At 41.5% G+C, this 21,911-nt stretch overlaps 1 protein-coding gene across 2 annotated transcripts in view; it reads left to right on the top strand.

The window, feature by feature from the left end:
• JARID2 (jumonji and AT-rich interaction domain containing 2) overlaps positions 1–21,911 on the top strand; it is a 214,855-nt gene that overhangs the window by 3,589 nt on the left and 189,355 nt on the right. The window lies entirely within an intron of this gene.

Here is a 21,911-nt window from a genome sequence, read left to right as displayed (position 1 = left end):
GGGCGGGGGCGGGAGGAGCCCCCGGGGCAGCGCTCGGCGGCGCCGCGGGGGAGGGAGGGAGGCAGGGCCGGGGCCGGGGCCGGGGGCGGCCCGGGCCAGGTGAGCAGGTGCGGGGCCGCCCCGCCGCCCTCCGGGTGGGAGGAGAGCGCCGGTCACGTCGCCCTGTGGCGACACGCGTGGTGGCACGTCTCCTGCCCGTGACCTTCGGGCGCTACGGCAGCCCGGCGGAACGCGCCGCCGCCTCCTCCTCTTCCCCGCCGGTGCCAGCACGAGCTTCGCCTGCACCTGGAACAATGGTGCCGGTGTCGGGCCCTGCTGCCCACCCCGGGTCCCCGGTGCCCCTAGGCCGGAGGTGCTGCTGCGCCGAGAGGAGCGAGGGCACAGCCGCCGCACGGGCACCAAGTGGTGCTTCATGGCCCCGCTCCTCTCGTGTCACTGCGAGCTGTCACAGAGTCACAGAATGGTTTGGGCTGGAACGGGACCTTGGAGATCGGCTGGTTCCAACCCCCCTGCCGTGGGCAGGGACACCCTCCCCTAGATCAGCTTGCTCAGAGCCCCATCCAGCCACAAGGCTTAGACTGGCCTTGTGTCAGGAGTGCAGCCTGTTCAGGCGGCTGCTGTTTTTTTCTTTTCAGCATTTGCAAAATGAATTCTGAAAACAAGAAGGTAGTGAGAACAATGGAGGAAAGCCTCCGTGTTGTGGGCTGCCGTCGCAGGGCTTGGCTCCCTGCTCCGTAAGTGCTCGCAATTGAAAGTTCTCTTAAACTTACAGAGCGTTATCTTTAGCGATTGGTAAACCAGGAATGAGGAAATCTGTGTATGCATCTTCTTTTCCTGTGGTTTAAAAACGCTATCACTTAATTTTTACACGATCCATGGCTGACTCATACAACTCTTTCTTCTCACTTTACCCTCCTCCTTCTCAAACATCTTTACATATCAAGTATTGCCTTTTGGCTCCAGCCTCACAAAACTGACAGCTTTGTAAAGCATCCACCGAGAAGCCAGACTGTGTTCAGTATGCGTTTGGAATTAATAGTTCTTGATTCAAAAGCTTTGATGTCTTGAACATAATTTCACAGGTGCCTTTTTCTGACCGTTTTTGTGATGCTCAAATAGCAAATCTTCTGTTCTTGCTGGCTTGGGTCTCAGAGTATCAGACCTGGATTACCACCTTAAAATACCTGCACGGTTCTGCCACGGTAGCAGATGGTGAAGTATAATTAAAAGAGTAATGTCACTACTGTCACCTCATGTGATTTGTTTCCTTGTCCTTGCAGAAGTAAAAGTGCTGTAGTCTGCCATGAGGTGACACGCTTCACCTACGGATGGCCTGGTAAGCCCCTCAGACAGAGGGCCAGCAAGGCCTGGCCAGGATTAGCATGCTGCAGACATCTGAGAGCTCCTGTGCCTGCTGCAGCCTTTGAAACAATACTCTTTATTTGGGTGTGCTTGGTGTGGGCTCAGGGAGTTTTGGGGGGTATGGTAACTCTGCAGCACCATCCCCTTCTGCATCGGGGGATTTATGCAGGAGCCTGACCCTGGACCCTGACTCCAGGGCTTCAGCTGGAGCTGCCTGCCCTGCTTCTTTTCCTGTGAGCGGTTGCCATTTCTCTCCCTCATCCCCACAACTGATGACAGGCTCTAAGTTTGACCACTTCCTACAAGAAATAATGTAAACAGGCTGCTGGCAGCAGAGATAGTATTCAGTGTAAGTTGCATCTTCATTCACATCACTTTTTGGGTTTTTTTTCTGTTGGGTCTCTTTCACACTTGCTGTAACAATCCCAGCAGCATAGCTGCTCAAGTCTTTCTTTTCCTGTATGAGAAACTTAAAGATGCTAGCTGTACTCAAGAGCTACTTTTGGGTTTCTCTTAACCTCCTTCTGGTCTGTTGAGACAATAGCATTATGTTGTAAGTGGCTATATACTAGTAGAAACGAGTAATTAAAATACTTCTTTTCTTTAAATGAATATTTTGCTATCAACAGATGTTTTACTCTGAGATACTAATGGACTCCTGCTCACCCTGATGGTCTGCAAGCCAGGAGCAGTAAGATGCTGCCCAGAGTGAATTAAGAGTGAATCAAGGCTGCTGTGAAGAGTTTCTAATGTTCATTAAGCACTTTCACCTTCTCTTGTGAGGCCTACGAAGCCAGTATTAAAAACATATTACCCCTTCCTTTTCTGTAGTAATAGCTAATGTTATGCATATGCTAAAGTGTGGTATAAACGTCAGCTGATTCTGCAAGGCAGTAGCATTCCCTCCATTTTATTGTTTGATGAAAAAGAAAGGAGTCTAAATTACTTGCCTGAAGCTACATGCTGTAACAGCGGCAGAGTTGGAACTAATCTGTATTTCTGCTGCCTTCTCCAATATTCTATCCTGTAGCTTACAGGCTGTTGCTACAAAGCATGGCATCTGCATTATAAGAGACTACTTTATGTAGTTCCAACTTTCTTCAATTTTTTTCCCCCTCCCCAGTTATGGTTTGGACTGTTAGATTAATGTTACATTCTTAACATAATAAAAAAGGCATTTCAGTACAGATGCTTCTTTCTTTTTTTTTTTAAAGAGATGATCATACCCCGCAGCTGATAGAGACCAGTTGATACTGTGATGACTCAGCTGTGGGAGTATTACATAAAGTAGGTCAATTTTTAAATCTCATAGTCTGAAGCTAAAGAGAATCCACATTAAAATTTATGTTTTGTTTATACACATTACTGTTACTTCCTGGCTTGAACGTAAGTGAAAGCTCTTGAGGAGACGGGACATGTTTTTGGGGGTTGATTTGGGGTTTGCTTTTGCCCATTTTTATTGTATAGTGACTGAATTCAATCAGCTTGACGGAGGGGAAAGACCAGCTGCTTTCATTTCTAAAGTTTCCAGTTTGCAGCAGTCAAGTGAAAGGGAGGCTTTAAAGGCAATTTTAAAGTAGGAAAAGGAAAAGCAGAGACACGTTTATTATTTTTTATTACAAGCACCCAGCTTTTGTGTGATCTAGCAGATGTGGAATTTTCAGAGGAATACTCGATTCTTCAAAATCCAAATTTGCATTTAAAACACTCTGGTTCTCCCCCTTAGTCCTTTGCATGGCTTGCTTCCCAACTATAAATGTAAACCAAGTGTAAATGATGCATTGTTTGCCTTAGTGGGCAGACAGTCTGAAAACAATAGTGCTGATGGATTTGACTGCCTCTGTGTAAGATTAACGGGACATTAAAATTCAAGTCTATTAATGCAAATTTCAGTGTTGCCAAACCTGAACTTCCCTTAAGTGTTTCCTGGTGTTGATGGCCCTAAATGTCCCTACCCCACAGGCCAAAACTTCAGCTTGACAGTTTTTAACCTGCTGTTAGGACTTTAGAGAAAAGGGTAAAATGTACCTGGAGTTTAATGTCCAATTGAATTATGGGACATGGTACACATAGATTTTTTGTACTTAACCACCATTTTTTATTTAAAGAATTTTTAAGTGGTAAGAAGCCACCAGGAAACTTAAAATCTGCAAATCGCTTGTAAAATTCAGGTCTAGTATGTGAGGATTACTTGGCACTGAAATTCAGATACAGGAAATTATATGATTGCCAAAACCTGTTTGGTGTTCTCTTAGATCTTTGATGGGTTGGTTGTTTTGCTAGCTCATTACTTCTGAGAATATTGGATGCAAACCTTCTTGATTTTTAACAGGCAGGTTTTATTTGGGAGCTCTTGGTTTTCATTTGGAAGGGTGAGTTTATTTCAGTCAGTCACAAAAACGTTTCCTCAATGAAGCAGTAGGTAGAAGGTTTAAAACCATTTGCTGTTTCACTTGCTCGGGTTTCACACTTTCCCTTGTGTAATGACATCCTGTTCTGAAGTTGTTCCTTCAGTGATCTGACAGAGGCCTGGTATTTCCAGTGTGGGCTGTGGGAAAGGAATAAACCCTTTAATTATAGCAGTGAGGTCTTGTTTGAAAATATGCTAGCTCTCCTCCCCTCTGCTTGTCCTGTCTTTTTGTCTGATTCTTCCCTATGCCGAAAAGGGATCTAAAGCTGTAAAATGCTGCTGCTGAAGTTGCTCTGCAAGGGTGGCCATGATGAGTGGCAAAGCTGAGCAGTGGTTGGGACCGCAGCCATGCCAAACACTGCGTCTCCAGGCCTGGGATCACGGCTCCTTGCTCTGTGAGCAGACGGATGCTGGGAGTGCACCCCATCTGCTCCCGTGCCAAGTTTATTGGCTTAATTTATGCTTCTGCAGGAAGCCGTTCAGAGTGACCAGCCTGGCTGAGCATGGAAGCAGGGAAAGAGGCACAGGTGGAAATCATCGTTTCACTGCTACACACAGGGAAGATGTAAAGCTGCTTCAGCATTTCTGCTGCAAATGTCTCATACTGGACTGCTGCATCACAAACAATATCTCCCATTTTTATCGAGGGACAAAAACCTCCTTTTATTGAGCATATAAATGGGATTGTGTGATTAAAAATACACTGAAAGAAAAGTGAGAAAGCTAAACTAAGTTCTCTGTGTACTTTCTGCATCTAGGTCAGGCCTTTGGAGCTGAAGTAGTTTCTGGTCAGTTTCAGTTTAGTGCCTGTAGAATTGCTACAGGCAGAATTGGACATTTTGACACTGCTAAAATTAGTTCAGCAGAAATGTGATGACGCCCTCAGAAGAGTTCATAATTGCATCACTTGAGGGGCATGATTTAATCCTTTCTAAATGTTTCTCCTCTGTAATCTGCTTCGTCTTTTCTGCATGGCTTCTTGCCATCTTTTCTGCCAGGTTCTTCCCTTGATTTGCTCTGCAAAAAAGGCAGCCTTGGATCTGTGACTGAGAAGAAATGCAAATAATAGGAAGTTGAGAAACTGTGGCCTGCTGCTGTGCTCCAGGAGGGTTTGTGGTATTTGAGTCCCTGGTGCTTTGCTTTCAGTTCTTTAAGCTTGCCTTTCTGGTCTGACATCTTTTGGATGACGTGATAGTTGCAGGAGATTAGCGTATTTTGGCATGCACATGCTATGATGACTGGCTAACGATATTTACAGCGTTCAAAAATAAACCATGGGAGCTCATTCTGACATAATCTGCTAATCTTAGTTTTGCACTTTGATACTGTGTTGTCTGAGCCAAGTTGGGATAACTATATATTGCAAGCAATTCATTTTTAGCTTTGCTTGCAGATGAGTGTTGAGGGAGTGCATGCTTTTCAATTAAAAATGATGGGAGTGAATTTGGAGAAATTATCAGCTCTTTCAACTATATGCTTATTCTGTGCCTATTTTTGAAGCAGTTTTATGTGAGTGGGTAGAGATACATGCTGCACGTTATTTCTGGATATGTTGTGTACTGGCATTTTGATGAGGTTATTTTTTTTTCTTCACTGCCCACAAGAATGGGATGGTCTTCTCTGCCCTTTCCCACATTTGTATGTTATGGGAAGGACTTTCTTTTCTCTTTGAGGACTGTACTTCATTCTTTTCTGGATAACAAAAAAATCTATTGCTGCCTTGGGTAAACCTTAGTCTTGTGCTAGGCATCTTGCTAGTTATGCTGCATTTGGGGGAGTCCAGCCAAGAGAGTAAGCTTTTGAGGCTCCCAGGTGGCAGGAATTCAATTTGCCCTGGACCTTGACAACTTCATTTAAACAGCTAAATAACAATTTTCTAGCCACATTTTTGAATGGCCTGCATGTTTAAGAATTGCATTGAGGAATTCGGTGATGTAAAGCCTGTGAATCAAGTCAATGGCAATGTACAAATATTTTTTCAGGTTGCTGCTACTGGAGTGGACAGAAACCATGAGTCTTGGACAGGAGTCTGTTCAGTCTCTCAGTCTTTAAGATGCTTATCATATTTTTATTGTTATATTTAGCATATAGTTTCCCGTGCTGTTCTAAAACTGGGAGTCTTTATGTTCACAAAGTTCATTGCATTTAGATTTTTAAAATGCTGCAGGCTACCACCTCATGTTTATAGCTTTTTTTCTTTTTATAAAGTACCCACTAGACAGACTGAGGGTGACTTAGAGAAGGGATATGTTTCCTTCTCTCGCCTTTTTTATTTTATGGGTATTGGTATTACTTTCAGCCACTTTGTCCTACAGTTCTTTTTGGTACATCAGAGTTGTAAGCCAAATCTCTCAGCTGCAGCATGCATGTTTAAACCCCCAAAACACAAATTTGCAACCCTGCACATATGCCAGATGAATTAGCTTCTTAACTCCACTTGAGCTGAAAAAAACCCCAAAATCCAACCTACTTTTGTTTTGATTTGAGCCCTAGAAAACTTGATTCAGACTTTTGAATTCATAAAACTCAAAGCCAAGTGAAAAGAAGGCTTTCTGTTACTGCTTTTTAAATTGACTGGTAACTAAGCTGGTGTTGTACAAGGTTCCTTTTTGGGTGGCATTCCAGGTGACCAGCCTTAATTTGAGTCTATTTCACATATGGATGACCTAGATGGACACCTGAGATAAGGTTTTCTGATTGATAGTCACTTTTTTACCCCCTTCTGAAGGGTAGAGATAATGATGATAATTCTCATGGCCTGTTGCCACCTTGCAGGCTGCTAAAAGCTTTTCAAATGTAAGATTAAGGCTCCAGCAGCAGAAAGACTGCCTTCTTGTTGCAATCATGTTTGGGTAGAGTAGGGCTTTTAATTAATTATTTGAAGAAGTACTACTCCAACTAATTTCTGCTGTATAGCCACAACTGAAAGGGACGTTCTCTGGTCTCAGAAAGCCAATGTTAATTTTTTTGTTGTAGTTATTCAGGTCATAATGGAGATATAGTAATATCACTCTGTAAGACCAGCAACTTCATGTAACTTAAAAGCTGGACTTAGGGCCTGTTATAGTAACTAAGTAAAAACGGAACTGATAAAATGTGGTTTAATGTGGATTCGTTTAATATTGCAGTTTGTGATGTAGATGGAAAAATACTTGGTCTTGGGAAAATGTTACAGGGACACCCAGTGAAGTGGCAAGGGAGGGGTAGGATTGCATCTGTTAGCAATAGAGTGAGTTTAAATGGGCTGTGAAATTATGACTAAATAGGAGTCAAGATACATGTTTTATTTCATAGCAAGCAAAATTAGCTGTCCTTGTCTGTTCTAAGAGTTGTTCGGATTTAGATTTTGCTGTACTTCCTTACTGCTGGAAGCATGGTGAATATTAAACAACGTTGAAATGAAGTTAGGCCTCACAGGTGAAAATTAAGCTAAAGGTGTTTGTGCCTCTGGTAATGGCAATGCCATAATAATTTCCAAAGTGCTAAAATCAGTTCAAAGAGAATTAAAAATGTTCTACAGTTACATGTTACGCTTGCTTCGGTAGGATTTGAACAATTTTGTCCTTCAACAAGAGAAATAAAAAGAGGAAGAAAAGAAAATTATGATAGCTGTGCTACTGGAGGCTAAGTTGCACTGCTAAATGTGGTACAAGAACTGCTGCTCTTTTCTAATTCAAGAGCCACAAACACCCATCCCATATGCAAGAGCTTCCCTGTGGAATTGAAGCCAGTGTACTGTTCTATTTTCTACATCTTAGGATAAGAACCTGCTTACATAAGGAAATCCAGAAATATCCCATGGCTTTATTTGTTTTATTTTGTACCACTCAATAATAAGTTCAGATAGCTTCTCATGTTAAAACTACTCACGTCTATTGAAAGTGCACATGAACTGAAGTGCTGATGTATTTTTGCCCTGGGTTCCCAAGTAGTGTGAGAAGGCCAAACCATGTCAAATCAAAAGGCTACAAAAAAGCAAGGCTTCCTTTAATTATAGGAACAGCAGGATGTGGCATCACATGCTTTTTTCTCACCATTGAAGCCAGCAGTGGTGACCCTGTGAATCATTCCTTCATGGTATGGAGCTTTGGCCATATCAATACAGCCAAAGAGCTGCATGTGAAATAGGGTCACCAAAATTATGAGTAGTTATGGCCAAGCTCTTTTTTCTTCCAGCTTTTCATCTTTAAGTGGTCTGGTTTCAGTACAAGCCTGCAGGACATTTTAGTGGCACAGTTAAGGGAGCAGCAAGGCACAAGGACCTCTTTGGCTCTGCTGTGGATTAAAAAGACGTGGAATTGGCATCCTCAGTTTCGATGCAGCAAGGCACTGAAGCACGTGCCAGTCTCAAATGTATGAATACTCTTACTGACGTCAATTGAAGTACTTGGAGCTTAGGAGTTAAGCACATGCAGAAGTGCTTTTCAGGGCTTGAGATTTTGCTGTTCCTGTGTAAGAGTGTGTGCAAGTATTTGCAGGCAGGAATGTTAGTTTTCTAAAAGGGTGATAGCCATTTACTGGTTTTAATGGTTTTACTAAATGTAATACTGCCTGGTTTGTTTTTTTTTTCTGAAATGTTTCTGGGTTCTTTTTTTCTTTTTCAGCTTCTTAATGTTTTATTTAAAGGTAATAACTATTATTTTTTTTGCTCACTCTTCATTATAGTGTGCATGTGTGCATAATGCTGTCATTTTTAGAGTTCATTCTCCCCTATTTTCTTGTCTTCCACTGTTGTGCTTTTCTCTCACATTTCTGACTGAGGTTGTCTATCCAGTTTGTCCTTGTCTAAGAAAATCAGCTCTTACAAAGTTCCTGCCATCTCTTTGCAAGAAAGCAAAATGGACTATTGTTGCAGTATTATTTTCTTTTCCTGAAGGCCAGACAGGGAGATGAGACAAGGTTCATGCAGCTCATTTGGGTAGCCAGCTCCATAGGAAACACTTTGGAAGGGGAGGGATTGTGGTGTTAATACTTGTCTCTCAAGCCTGTGTGCAGAATTTGAGTGTTGTTTATAGAAAATACTGGCTGTGTGTTTGTTTTGCAAGGCTCAACAAACTGTTAATGCACAAATACTGTGGAGGAAAGTAGAACGTAGCCCTGCTCATTCCTTTTTACAGTCCTTTTATGAACTTTTGGGAAATCAAATCCTGCTGATGTGAGCATTCAGGGAAAGCTAATTTCATATTTCATGTACATTAAAGGCTTTTATTTATAAGCCATTAATATTCATGCTCTTTCAGTCAAGAGCAGCATTTTGTGACGCAACTGACCAATCATAAAAGCCACTGCATAGCTTCCATTATAGAAAGGAGGTCTGCAATCTTCAAGTATGATCTTCCAAATTAACTAACGATAGTCAGATTTCTTGCAGCCTGTATAATGTAGACCAGGTATAATGATTTCTGGACCCTGTTGCTTTGGAGAGCAGGAATATAATTTTTACCAGAAATATACTATGAAAAATATGATCTCCTAAAGTCTTCTGGGTAATATAATTTCTTGATCTCATACTTAGTATTTCATTATCATACTACTCGAGCTGGCTTCCGTGAAAGCTGGTTATCTATTGTGCTAAAGATGGAAATGTGTTTATCATGTAAGTAATTATGTGTGTCTCCGTAACATCCCACCCCCCCCCAGCATATTTTCTTATATACTTGTTGATTCCTTGTCCTTTCTTGGTGTAATTTTATGGTTGTTACTCTTGCAGTCAGGGATGCAGTGAGATTAAGGGATGCAGTGAGATTAATTCCATGTAGGCATTTTGGAAATTACTGGTTCTCTAATTTGGATGGAGGAAAGTAAAGGGGTAAACTATTATTTCCTTTTCTTCATGCTAGCTTTGCTCAGATCCTGCCAGTGGTGAGCCTGTCATTTTTTCCCCCTGCAGACTGCCCATCTCCTAGTGCATTTTAACCACTGCAGTCCTCATGCCTGATGACTGAGGCCATTCCTGCTAGGCTCTGCCTCCTGGCCCAAATGGAACCAGAAACAGCATTCCTGCACGCATGCCTGTCTGTATGTGTCCTGCTTTCCTCTCTGCAGCAGCATCAAGTTGACCACAGGGATTACTTAGCAAAGTGGTCAGAGATGTTTTTTTGCTTTTTGGAACATTTTTTTCTGGATATGCCTTTGTCTCTTACTTTTTTTCTCTGCTTTTCGTGTCCCTGTTCACCTTGTGGAACCACAAGTAGATGGTACTGACTGACCGAAGGACTGCCTTGTTATCAGCAATCTCAGAACCTGTCTGCTTCACTTGAGGCCATTTCAGAGGTGCTTCAATTCTCTGTCAGTTTATTGCTTGCACTCTGCAGCAGCTTCATCTCAGGCTTTGTTTGGAGCAGGAGTATATTCAGCTCTGGAGAGCTGACTTGCCCTCCAGCAGTTTGTGAAACCAAGGTTAGTATAATGCCAGAAAAATGGCCAAGATATTTATCTGTGGTTGGAGTCCTGTTCATGCGGAGGATGGCTTGCCCTGAGTTCCTGGTCCTGAGGTCCTGCCACTGTCCCTGTCTTTAGCCATCTTGGTGGTATTTTTGCTGTTTTTACTTGTGTACTCTCTCTCAGCATTGTGTTGTGGTCATGTCTTCAGATCAACTACAGCTTGTCTGATGGACATGATAGTGTAGGAGGGAAGTGCTTCTACATCTTTTATAATGGAAGAATATATATGAGCACACTGTGCTGTTGCCTTTGGAATAGGACTTTGAAGGTGTCTGTTCAGTCATGCTTTTGAAGGTGTTCTGAAATTCCTCCCAACCATCCTCTGTACAGGTGATTTATCACTATTCTTCTGTTCTCATGGAGCAGTAAATTGCATCTTGGCTGAAACATTATCCTTTCTTCTTAAAAGACTTCATGGTGCTGTACTGCTTCTTACTTAATTTCATGCTCTCCAAATGTCCAGGTATTTTTTCCCCACAAGAGAAGACCCAGTATTTTAGTCAGGAACCCATGTGTTACAGAGCTGAAGCAACAGAGTTGTAGCATTTAGGTTTTAAAAGGTCACTCCTCTGTGGAAGAATGCCATTAAGAGAGTTTCAGCTAGTTTCCAAATTTCCAGTCCATTGACTTTTTCAGTGATTAGATCATCTTCAGTAAAAGCAAAGATCTGCAGGTGATCTGGTGGATTTAATACATAGTTTAATTTCAACATATGTGAATAATGTTAAGCCTGTGCATAAACTAGTCTAGTTAAGGAGAACAAAATAATAGGTGATCTCTTGAGGCAATCCTTTGAAACAAGAAGTAATATCTTATAAATTTTTAAGTACGTAAGAAGGAGGATTGAATAGCTGTCATTATTTGAGACAAAGACTGTAAGAACAATGTTAATACTGGCTGACTGATCTACTGTTCAGCTTACAAAGTAGGACAATGTCTAGTAAGGGAAATCTCGGTTATAGTGGACTTCTTATCAGGGCTCCTAATCCTGTCATAGATAAGAGAATATAAAACTGTCAAAAACATGGTTTTAAATCTGTAACTTGCATGGCTGTCTCCCCCCTGCCCCTTTTTGTAAATTGGTTTGATTGTTTGTCCATGCAGGAAGTCCCTAGAGAGAAACTAAGAGAATTTCCACAATGACGTGGCCTTTAGGTTCTTGTAAATGTCTATTCTCAGAAAATAGACCTATCTCAAAACTTTGTCTTCTTCTTACATTGATGCATTTCATATTTGGTTCATGCCACAGCATGAGAAAGTTCTCTGGAGCAAAGTGCAATGCTGTATAACCTCATTTCATACATTTTTCCAGTTCCTGGCATGTCTTAATGCACACTGAAGTAAACTTGCACAGTTATTGTGTTGGCAGGGTTGGTAATCTCACAGCTCTTGTTGTAGAAGATTCATATGTCTGTCTCTTCCTGGACTAGGTTGTAGAGCTGCTTTATTGTCACTTCTGAAAAGTGGTTCTGCCCACGCTTTCTCAATACAGCGAGTCTCCTTGCTATTGTCAGTTTTTGACTTTCTGGTGTGGAGGACCAATGCAAATATTACCAGGGTTTAATAACAGCCTACCTTTGGATGAGTATTACTGTTGTGATAAAAATGATAGGAGGTTGGTTGCTCATTGATTTGTGCTTTTTGGCCATTTTCCAGGATGAAACTAACTTCATTACGCAAGAGTTTCAGAACACTGCAGAGTTGTTCATTTATTTCCTTTGACTGTTATCGAGCTGACAGCTTGCCTTTGGAGGGTCATATGTTCAAAAGCTGCCAATTGGATCTTGCTTCATTTTAGCCAAATGTGGCACAGAGTCTGAAGTGCATTTCGTCCCTGATATTCCCCCCTTCTTTTTTTTTTTTAACCCCCTTTTTTACCTTTTACTCTCTCTTCCCTTTCCCTCAGTTCCTCCTGCTAAAAATAAAAATGATCTGGGAACAGAGGCAATGCCACAAATAAAAGGAATTAGGTTTTTTGTTGCTGCTGCCTGTAATTTTGGTTTCTCTTAATAAGACTTTAGTTTCTCTGGTTAGATAGTTCTGCATTGTGGAGAAATGCATGCGTTTCAAAAACGGTAAATGGAAGATATTTTTCATCTTGCTATTTTTACTAACCATACTCTTACCTCTAAGTTGGCTGCTTATTTCCAGATTGTTCCCTGTGACTTTATTCCTCCTCCTGCTTCATCAGTGCTCTTTTCTCTTTGGGTACCTTTGCTTGGTAAGCCTGTATGAAGTTGGCACTGCACTATGCACTCAGCTGAGTAATCCTCTAGATGAAGGAGAAGTTGGGGGGAAGACAGACCATGTGTAATATCTGATTATGTACTACTTGAAATCAGAAAGTGTGTTCCTGTTGTGGGACCCAGAGACAAGATTTCCTCACACTGAGCAGTTGTGAGGACAGGTGTAAAATTTTTTCATGTCAGTAGGATAGCATCTTGAATTCTTCCAAGTGTTTCATACAACTTAGCTTTGTTTTTTTAATATCTCTGTGCATACCTGAAAAACAGATGTTTCTCTGGTTCAGTCTTAAATGTTCTTAATAACTAAGTAAGATTACTTGAATAGTCTATTTTATGAAGTAGGCAATTTTTATTTTGATTTTTCTGGCCTCTTAAATACAGTGTTAAATGCAATGGAAGAACAGAGTTTCAATTTTGAACAAATGTATTCGGTCTGTGAAAATTTTTTCCATTAATTACTTCAAATTTTTTTCCCCCGAGTAATTCTTAACTCTTTTTCATTACATATTTATGTCATTGTAAATTGGAAAAATGCTACGTAAGTATTACTATGCAGTGCATTAAGCTACTTGCTTTAGTCCTGAAAGAAACTCTTAAGATTTGTTAGATGAAAGCACACATATGTCCATTTCCTCTAAGATTTTGTCTCAAATTCCTTCTAATTTCAAGGCTTGTAATTTTGATAGCTATTTTAAATTCACACATATGTTTATACATTTATTTTATAAAAGTTTGTCATGTATTTTATACTTTAATGTGGATTATTTCTTAATTTTGCCTTGTTTCCTGCTTAAGTAGTATTCTGTAATTACCTGATTCACTCTGGTTGTGCGTAAATGAAACGATGAAATTTGTTGTCAATTAGCAATCAATGTGGTATCCATATTTTTAAATGTTATAAATTGCCTATTAAAGCTAATTTTCCAGGGCATCTCTATCTCGGTTCTTAATGTAATGCAGAATATTTTACAATAATGCCTAGGTTAACAATGATAGTCTTGCTGTATTGTGCAAAAAAGGCTTCTGTGCAGACCCAGCTGGGTTTCAGGCTTAATTCATTGCTCTATGGTGGGATCACCACAGCTGCTGTGGGGCCTTTACAAATGCAAAAAAGCTGTCAGTGTTTGTTTCATCAGATGCATAAATGATGAGGCCAAGTTGAGGAATCCATTCCAGCGTGCGCGGTGTGCATGCTGGAGGCATTATTGTTTATAGAATTAGTGTCTTAATGCTTTAAAATACATGGTGCGTGTTTTACCTTAGAGCAAAATATTTTAGGAGTAAGATGGTTGCAGGATCCTCAGCAATTTAGTCCCTGCTTCTAACAGCGTTTGCCCTGACTTGTGTGAATGTGCATCTGAATTACTGCGCTGTACCTGCCTTGGTCACAAGTAATTCCGTTCTCCTGTCTTGTGCATCTTTTTTGCTAGTACTTTGATTATTGTAAGGAGTCACAATTAAAAAACTGCACTGCTTTAATGCAGATTTTTGCCCCCCCTTAGCTGTCAGCCACAGGAGTTGTGCTGTCTCCTATGGTCACCAGAAGTCAGAGTACTTCTTTTGGCTGTCAAGGCTTGAGCGAGGTTCCTTCCAGCCAATTAGCAAGTAACGATGATTGGTTTCAGAGAGGGCTGCTTAAGAATGCAAAGCATGCCTCTGCGCTGGGGCCGAGCACACAGTTCCTCTACCAATTCTCCTTTCCTTTGCTTGCGGCTCCAGGAATGTAACATGAAGTAGGGCTTTTACTTACATGACGCCAGACTGGCTTTTGGGAGGCAAGGGTGCCGGGGTGCGGGGGTTCGGGTCTTAAATTGTTTTTCTGTGGGAGCTCTCATGTGATCGTTCAGTCTTTGTTGCAGTCTGTTGGCTGCGTGCGTGAGGTTTCATTAGGGCACGCCACCCTTCCCATATCATGTAACTCCACCGATAATAGGCATTGCAGGAATTTTAACTAACACGCCGTTTAAGCCGTTGTCGCTATGATTTTATTAAATGTGCTTGCAGCGTGGAATTTTGCTAATGCTGTAGAGTGATCTGTTATGCAAATTGAATGTAAGAATGGGCTAGTGGGGATTTGTTGTCTGTATGTTGGAGTTCTGTCTTGTGCATTTTGAAATGAAATGAGCTAAACAGTGTCGATGCAGAGTGCAGCTGAAATGTTCAGGCAGCATTTGCTTCCCTGCTTGGGCGTGTGATATGGTCACCGAGTGGCCAGATTTGGTTTGTAGGGAAGATTGGTGCTGCAAGCATGCTTGCTGCTGGTACAAGCTGGCCAAGTCTGGGTGAGCTGAATAACCTGAGTGCAGGATACCTTAGGCACAGTCGTATACAAATTAGATTATGAGATTTATTCTGGCTGGTTGACACTGCGAGTCAAAGCTGTGTTCTTGCTTAAGCTCTTCTGCCATAATGCAGGCAGATTCCTCTGTTGGAGCAAATGATGTTTAGTTCAGTGCACGACTGGTGGTATCTATGTTTCTTGGCTAAATTGTTGGCCTGTGGCTAAAGCAGCACTTCTCCAGGTGTGATGTGTGACAAGGATACTCTTGAGTCCTGCCAGATGAAGTGGGAAGGCAGGGAGTTCAGCTTCTTTTCCAGATTTGCTGCTTCACTGAGGCACATGAGTTGCTGTAACCCCAGCAGACGTGAGAAAGTCACCTCCTCCCCACGCTGCTCTCATGGCCTCTATTTATCTCTCAGCTCAGGCTCAAAAGGTGATCAGCCTTCTCATGCTCTTCCAGGGAGCAGGTTGCTTGCAGCTTTCCCTCTGTCAGCACTTTGTACCTAGAAAAGCAGCAGCAGAAAGAAATCCCTACCTGGTAGGCGGTGCCCTACATCCCTCCCTTCCCTGCACCTCATTTACAGTCCCCGTAAGCGCTGCCATTTATTTCGCTTGGAGTCTCTATTTTATTATTTGCTGCTGGCTGGAGGACAGGCAGCGGTGTGGGAGGGTCTGGGGGTGCTGAGCTGGGCTGCAGCGGCAGCAGGTGCTTAGGTAGGACCTGGAGGAGCTGTGCCGGCTCTGTCCCTATGGCCCGTAGATCAAGGGAAGAAAGAGGGGCTTTGGCTGCAGCTGAAGTATCCTCAGCGCTGTGCTTTCTCAACAGTGGTGGAAATGCGCTGAGAATGTTTTTTTTAAGGAGGTGGTTTTAGGCAAAAGCAAAACTTCCTTGCAAAGGTCTGTCCTTTTTTTAATGTGCAGACCTGTTATATATGATTTGGAATAATTCGTGCTTATGTGAAATATACGGGGAATATGTTATGTTTGTAGGAAATATTCTTAAAAGTTTTCAAACACACAAGCCGAGGAGATCGCTACACAAAATTGCGAAACCGCAGCTGGCAGCAGGGAGAAGGATCTAATTAGCAAACGAATGGACGTGGCTCAGTGCGGAGATGGTCCAGGATGGTCCAGGAAACACCCAAGCCATGAATACTCGATAAGCATCTCCGATCGAGAGAGCCGGAGCCATCAGCAGCACACATCTCAGTGCCGGTTCCTAACTCGATGATTGGCATATACATTGCTTCCCGGACACGGTTTTGTCCAGCACGACACAGAGAAAAGAAACTACATGAATATGTGAAACCATGAAAAGAAGAAAAGAGGCTGTGCCTCAGGCAGAATAAACTGTATAAAAACTACCCGGACAGGGACAGCCTTCGTGAACAGAGGGGATCCGATGCGATAGAGGTCGGATCCCTGTTCACCCAGTGCCGATCCTGGGCTCCTGATTGTGGCTATCGAGATTGTGTATATCGGTCGTGAAAGAAAATCTGATTTTTAAAATTATTAAATTGGCTTTATCGATTTTTACCTACAAAAGGCCCTTAGGCCTTGCTTGGCCTCACGGTGCAGTAATTTGGCTGTAAAATGTGGACAGAGTGAACACATAATTTGTCTGTGAAATGTGGACGGAAATACAGTGAACATATCATGGGGCACTTGTATTTTGGGGGCATGGTGCATTTACGAGCAGCCTTTGATGATGCCTGCACAGAAAAGGCTGAGCTGGGAAGCTGCTGATTTTGGTGTGGGCATGGTGTGGTGGATGGCAGCCACTCTCATTCCCCAGACAGGGAGTCCTCTCAGGCAGAAAAAGGTGTTGCAGCACCAGGAGGTGAGGTTTGTAGCCATCATGCGGCTGCTCCCGTGCTCCTGCACCAAGCTGTGCTGTGGTGACCCTAGTGAGAGGCCAGATTCTGTCGAGGAGATGGGAGTCCTGCAGATTTGTCTCCTAAGGTCTTCCTCCCATTTTCCTCTGATTCTCTGGTGTTTTATAGGTCATGTGGCAGAAAGAAGGAAATTATTATTAAATTCAAAAGGGGGAAGGAGCAGAAATGGAATGTGACTTTTTCCCCTTTTCCCAGGGCAGGCTTGTTAGCCTGCATTTCTTGTTCCAGTAGCAGCTGCTGCTGCTGCTGCATCCCTGTCCACCACAACATCCTTGCTTCAGCTCTGAGTCCCATCTGACCTTTGAGTTCAACCTTAGAGATAAACCTGCTACACGGGAACATTTTAAAAGTTAAACCAAATTATGTACAGTATAATTCTGCTTTTCTTTTTTTCATGTTTTTTAAAAACAAGCATTGTTGTAGAACCAGGCTTTAGGAAAACGCAAATTTTGAGCCAAATCATCTTTGTGGTTTCCTGTTGCCCTTTGGGTTCTGGTAACATGCCAGGTCATGTTGGTAAAGAAAACACTTTAGTAGTTACATAAAAACTTGGATACGTTTAGCTGTCCTGAAAAATGCGGTAGTAATGTTTTAGGTGTAATAAGCATTTTTATTATTCTTATTAAGTTTGTTCCCCCTACTCTTATGTGTTAAGCCACTAATGAGGAAGTAATGGAAGCTGGGATTCCAGTTTTTTATTTCGACTCGTAAATGCGGTGGCTTTGGAAATATTCTTGCAGTGCTAATGGGAATGTTTGCTCTGCCAATGTCAGGAATGTATTTCATGATAGGAGGCTGTGTTAAGCAATTGTCTCCTTGCTGGTGAATTGGCTCTTGATGGAGATTCAGAAGAGCTTATTTTAATTAGGCTTTGTTGGAAAACATGGCTCAATTTACGAACTGAGGTAGGTGCTACTTGCTGTGGACTTTTCACAGTGTTAATGCAAAATTCCAGGATACTTGCTGTTTAGGCGTGATTCTTCCAATACTGTTTGTATGAGAAAAAGACAATTGTACAGTGAGAATATCGTATTTTGTATTAGGAGCACATGCTTAGAAGCAGTATTTCAGAATGTTCTGCTGGGAAGTTGGATTTTGAATGAGGAATGTGGAGGTAACTACTGTTATTAACAAAGTACCTAGGCTTTGGAGGCAATAAATTAACCTTGGGAAAGCAGTGGTGAGTACTGAGAACCCTGAGACACGCTCTCTGCGGAGACAGGGCTTCTCTCTCACTCGATCCCCAGCCTCGCTGGCGTGCTGAGCTCTTCCTGTGGCAATTGTAGGGCAGGCGAGAGCTGCTTTCGTGCTTCGGTTGGCAGAAGGCACGTTAATATGTGGCTGCCCCGTCTGCTTTTCTTTTAAATAGATTAGCTGTCGTTCAAGGCTGAGGGAAGTGCAAAACAAACTGAAAATATTTCAGATGCTTTAATTAAAAGTGGTGGAAGTGGAGAATTAGAGCTGCTTCTGTGTTAGGACGGCTTATTCAAACATGCAGCTTAACCAGTTAGACTGCAAGGTGGAAAATGCTAGAGATTGTGTATCTGAATTAAGCAATTTTAATTTGGTCTTTCATCTCTGTCATTACCGAGGGATATCCTGCAGGCTGGTTTAATGAACTCAATCTAGAGGTGTGTAGAGGCACATCTCTTTGCTTGACAGCAGCAAGATGGCATGCTATGACTGGCAGACATATCTTCAGCTTGTGTAATTGTCTGCTCTTGTCATATGATGACAAATGGAGCGATGATCATATTAAACAACAAAAAAGTTCAAAGTAACACGAAGGCTCTGAATAAACTCTTGGAATCAAAGAGATTCTCGCATGACAGCATGTCAGCATGGGTATTTTTAGCCTGAATTAATGCAGCTATAGGAAACTCCCCTCCCCCAGAGAAGTATTACGATGTGAAGTTAAATGTCAGTCAGAATTTTTAGGTTAAATTCTCCACTTCCTACAGGTGTGGGTGCTTGTCTTGTTAGCACTCAGTCTGTTGCACACACAGGCAAGGAGAAAAGTGTCTCAGGTCAGGAGCTTAAAAAAATAAATAAAGTAGTAACTAGAGTTTGTCTGTAGACTGACAAAGCTGAGTTTTTTTGAATGAGCGTCTTCCAAATGCAGATGCTATAAGGATGAGATCATGCAGAAAAAATTCATCAGGAACTGAGCATAGTTAGGAGTTCTTGCAATTATGTTAGAGGGTAATATAAATTCCCTTCTTCCCCTTGTATTTATCCAGTTTTTCATCGCATTCTGGGTGAAAGTTAATGCACTACTGTGCATTATGGTATGAGGTTTTAGGTTTTGCAGAAGAAACTGTCTTTCTGATAAAGTCTGAAGTCAAGTATCATTTTTCCTTTTATGAATAAGAGGATTCTGTAGAAGGAAAGTACCATTCTGAGAAACCAGGGAAATTGATTTAAAACAAAATGCTGTATTAGAGCATTAGGAAACAGGACCTAAGGGGACAGAAGCTTCTCTGTGTGGCCCCTTCCCTCCCACCCCCCGCCTTTTCCCATTAGAACTGGGACTAAATGTAGTTAACCACAGTGGAAAATTAGTGATACAGATTTTTAATTTTATTCAATTCTTGGTGCTTATATTTTTCACTTTGGTATCTCTGGCACAATTTTAATTAAGCTTTTCTCCTTTTTTTCTGCCCTTTTTTCCCCCTTTCCCCATATCTTCTTTTCTTCTGATAGGGAAAAAATAATTTCAGCATTTAAAAAAACACATATGCTCCCACACATGGCCAGATTAAAACTTTCCTCCTTTGAATGCTCTATTCACAAACATCCTAGAAAATTGCTTTACTTCTGGATTGCCATTCTTGTGTGGTATCCCAGCCCTATAAGCACATTTTAAACGCTGTTTTCAAAAAAGGCTTTTTTAGCAGCTGCCCTGGAGCAGGGCAGGGCCAGGGTGGATATGGGGAAGTACAGAGTGCCCAGCCCAGAATTCAGCAGTACTTATGTCAGAATGGGTCTGAAATACATCTTTTTTTCTTATGTGTAAAAGCTTTTTTCACTTGCCAGTTGAATCAGTAAAATATCAGGAAAATGTTTTGTTTTTGTTATATCTGAAATATCCTTAGTTTAGTTTTGAATTTGAAAATTTTTTACTGTGGTGGTCCTGTTGTGGTTTAATTGTAATGAGGGTAGAGCTTTGCACGTGTAGGCCTCCAGTCTCAATTTCATCAATAAAGTAATCTCAGTCAGAAGAGTGCCTATATAAAAATAGCTCTGTAGAACTCAACAGTTAAACCTTGTATGAAATATATCATTTAACGAAATCTCTGTGTGTCAAGTCTACTAACTGCGTTGACAGAACTAATTTTTATTAGCTGTTTTATTCTTAACATCATGCAATTTTCACCTCCTGCAGAAACTACATGTAGCTACTGCTTTAGTACATGTATGAGTAAGAGCATATCAGTATCAAGAAAACGTGCAATGTTAGAAAGCTCGGGTATAATTCTGTTCCTTGTTTTGGATGCATTTTCTTTTCCATTTATTAAAATGTGCCAGTAGACTATTTTCCCGTACAGATGAGATAGAAAGGAATAATATTCTTTTTTGACTAGTACTCATTTAAGCATTGAATAAGCATGAACTCTTAAGAGGTTTTTTTAGGAAAACCAGTTGTACTTGCAGTCTGTAGACCTGCACAAAAGTAATTTTACTGTTTTTGTACTGGTATGTTTAGATGTAAGGAGCCATGGAGAGCTGTCAAACATGGACTCTGCATTGCTGCCAAAGCTTCCTTCTGAGTATAAACCTTATATACCTTAACAAGATGTACTGCCTTAACCCTATTCTAGTAGAGATTAAAATTCAGAAGTAAAGTTGATGTAGCTTAAAAAAGGAATAAAGCTAATTGGGCCTATTTGCTTGTTTTATGGCTTGAAAAATAGGCAGTAGATTAATCAGAGGTGCGATTCAACATCTGGACTGTTCATGCCAAGATGACAGAGAAGATGGAGATAGATTGTAGAGGGCTATAAAGTGTGAAACAGCAGAGAAAAGGGAATTAGTTGAGAAATGCAAAGATAGAAGTGACTGAGCCAGCACAGTAGTTATAAAAGTGATTTCTGTGAAATATTCTGATGGGATTCATCACTGCGGAGTAAAAGAATATTGCAGTAATGGGGAAAGAAAAGAGTGAGAAGTCTTTCACAGAGCGTTTTGGCACTGAGGAAGATTTGTGTCTCTGTGACATTTTGCAGGAAGAATTGGCAAGATTTGTCCCTGATACGAGCACTAGTGCCTGCAGAGGGGTGTGAAACACTTGATAGCCATATTGTATTTTGAGTGACGGTTAGTCAGGCAGCAAGTAGCAGCCTTTTACAAAACTATTCATGCAGTTGTGTGCAGAAAGGTGGGGGCTGGTTCTGTTATGAGTCTCTCCAACAGTAAGGGGAAGAGATTGTCAACTCTTGAAACATCTGTCTTTATTTCAACTACAAAAAGTAAATGTTTGGAAGTGATGCAGGCAGCATCTTTAGGAGCACTAGAAAATAGCCTGATAATTGTGGTAAATAAATAGACTACGTCTCAGTGACCATTTCCATGTTGGTTTTAATCTGAGATTCCTTTATTTGCAAACTGATGGCTCACATGTGGTGGATGCTATTGTTGACTGGCTTGCCAACACAAAGTCAAATGCTTGATTAGCTCCAGTCATCAGCAACTTCTGTAATTGCCGCGGGTTGAGTAAAATGATTACTTAGTATCTTTAGTTTGAGTAGAAATAATCTAGGTTTAGCTGTGCTGGAAAGCATGCATCTTCTCTGATCAGCCTCTCCTTTTCCCTACTTCTGTTACTAGTTGTGTGTGAGTGGATCTTGCTGATCCTGAAGCCATTTATCCTGAGGCATAATGTCTCAGGATGTCAATATTTGATGGAGAATCCATTCTGTAGGCAGCATTGTTTAATCAGAATCTCAGTAGCTGGTGTGAGGTGTCAGGATTAGTCCTTGCTGTAGCCTACATTAGAGAGGTTGAGTGCCTGGAGGATGTAAGCAGTACAGCCCAAATGCCTCTGCTACCTACGTCAGTGTAATTTATAGAATTTTGAACTGTATACTAAGGAAGAATAAAGTGAATGTAAATGTATTATTGCTCCTATTATAACACTTCAGTAGGATAAAAAGAGAGAGAAAAACTTCAATAGCTCTGATGATAGCCTGCCAGAATAAATGTTGGCTCAGAAGCAACTGTGGTAATGTAGCTTTTTTTCCTCAATCCATTTGAGTTAAATGAGAATGGGGCCA

This window comes from Passer montanus, unplaced genomic scaffold (assembly GCF_014805655.1).
Source record: "Passer montanus isolate IOZ18808 unplaced genomic scaffold, ASM1480565v1 scaffold26, whole genome shotgun sequence".
Classification (NCBI taxonomy): domain Eukaryota; kingdom Metazoa; phylum Chordata; class Aves; order Passeriformes; family Passeridae; genus Passer; species Passer montanus.
This window is presented reverse-complemented; position numbering and strand designations above follow the sequence as displayed.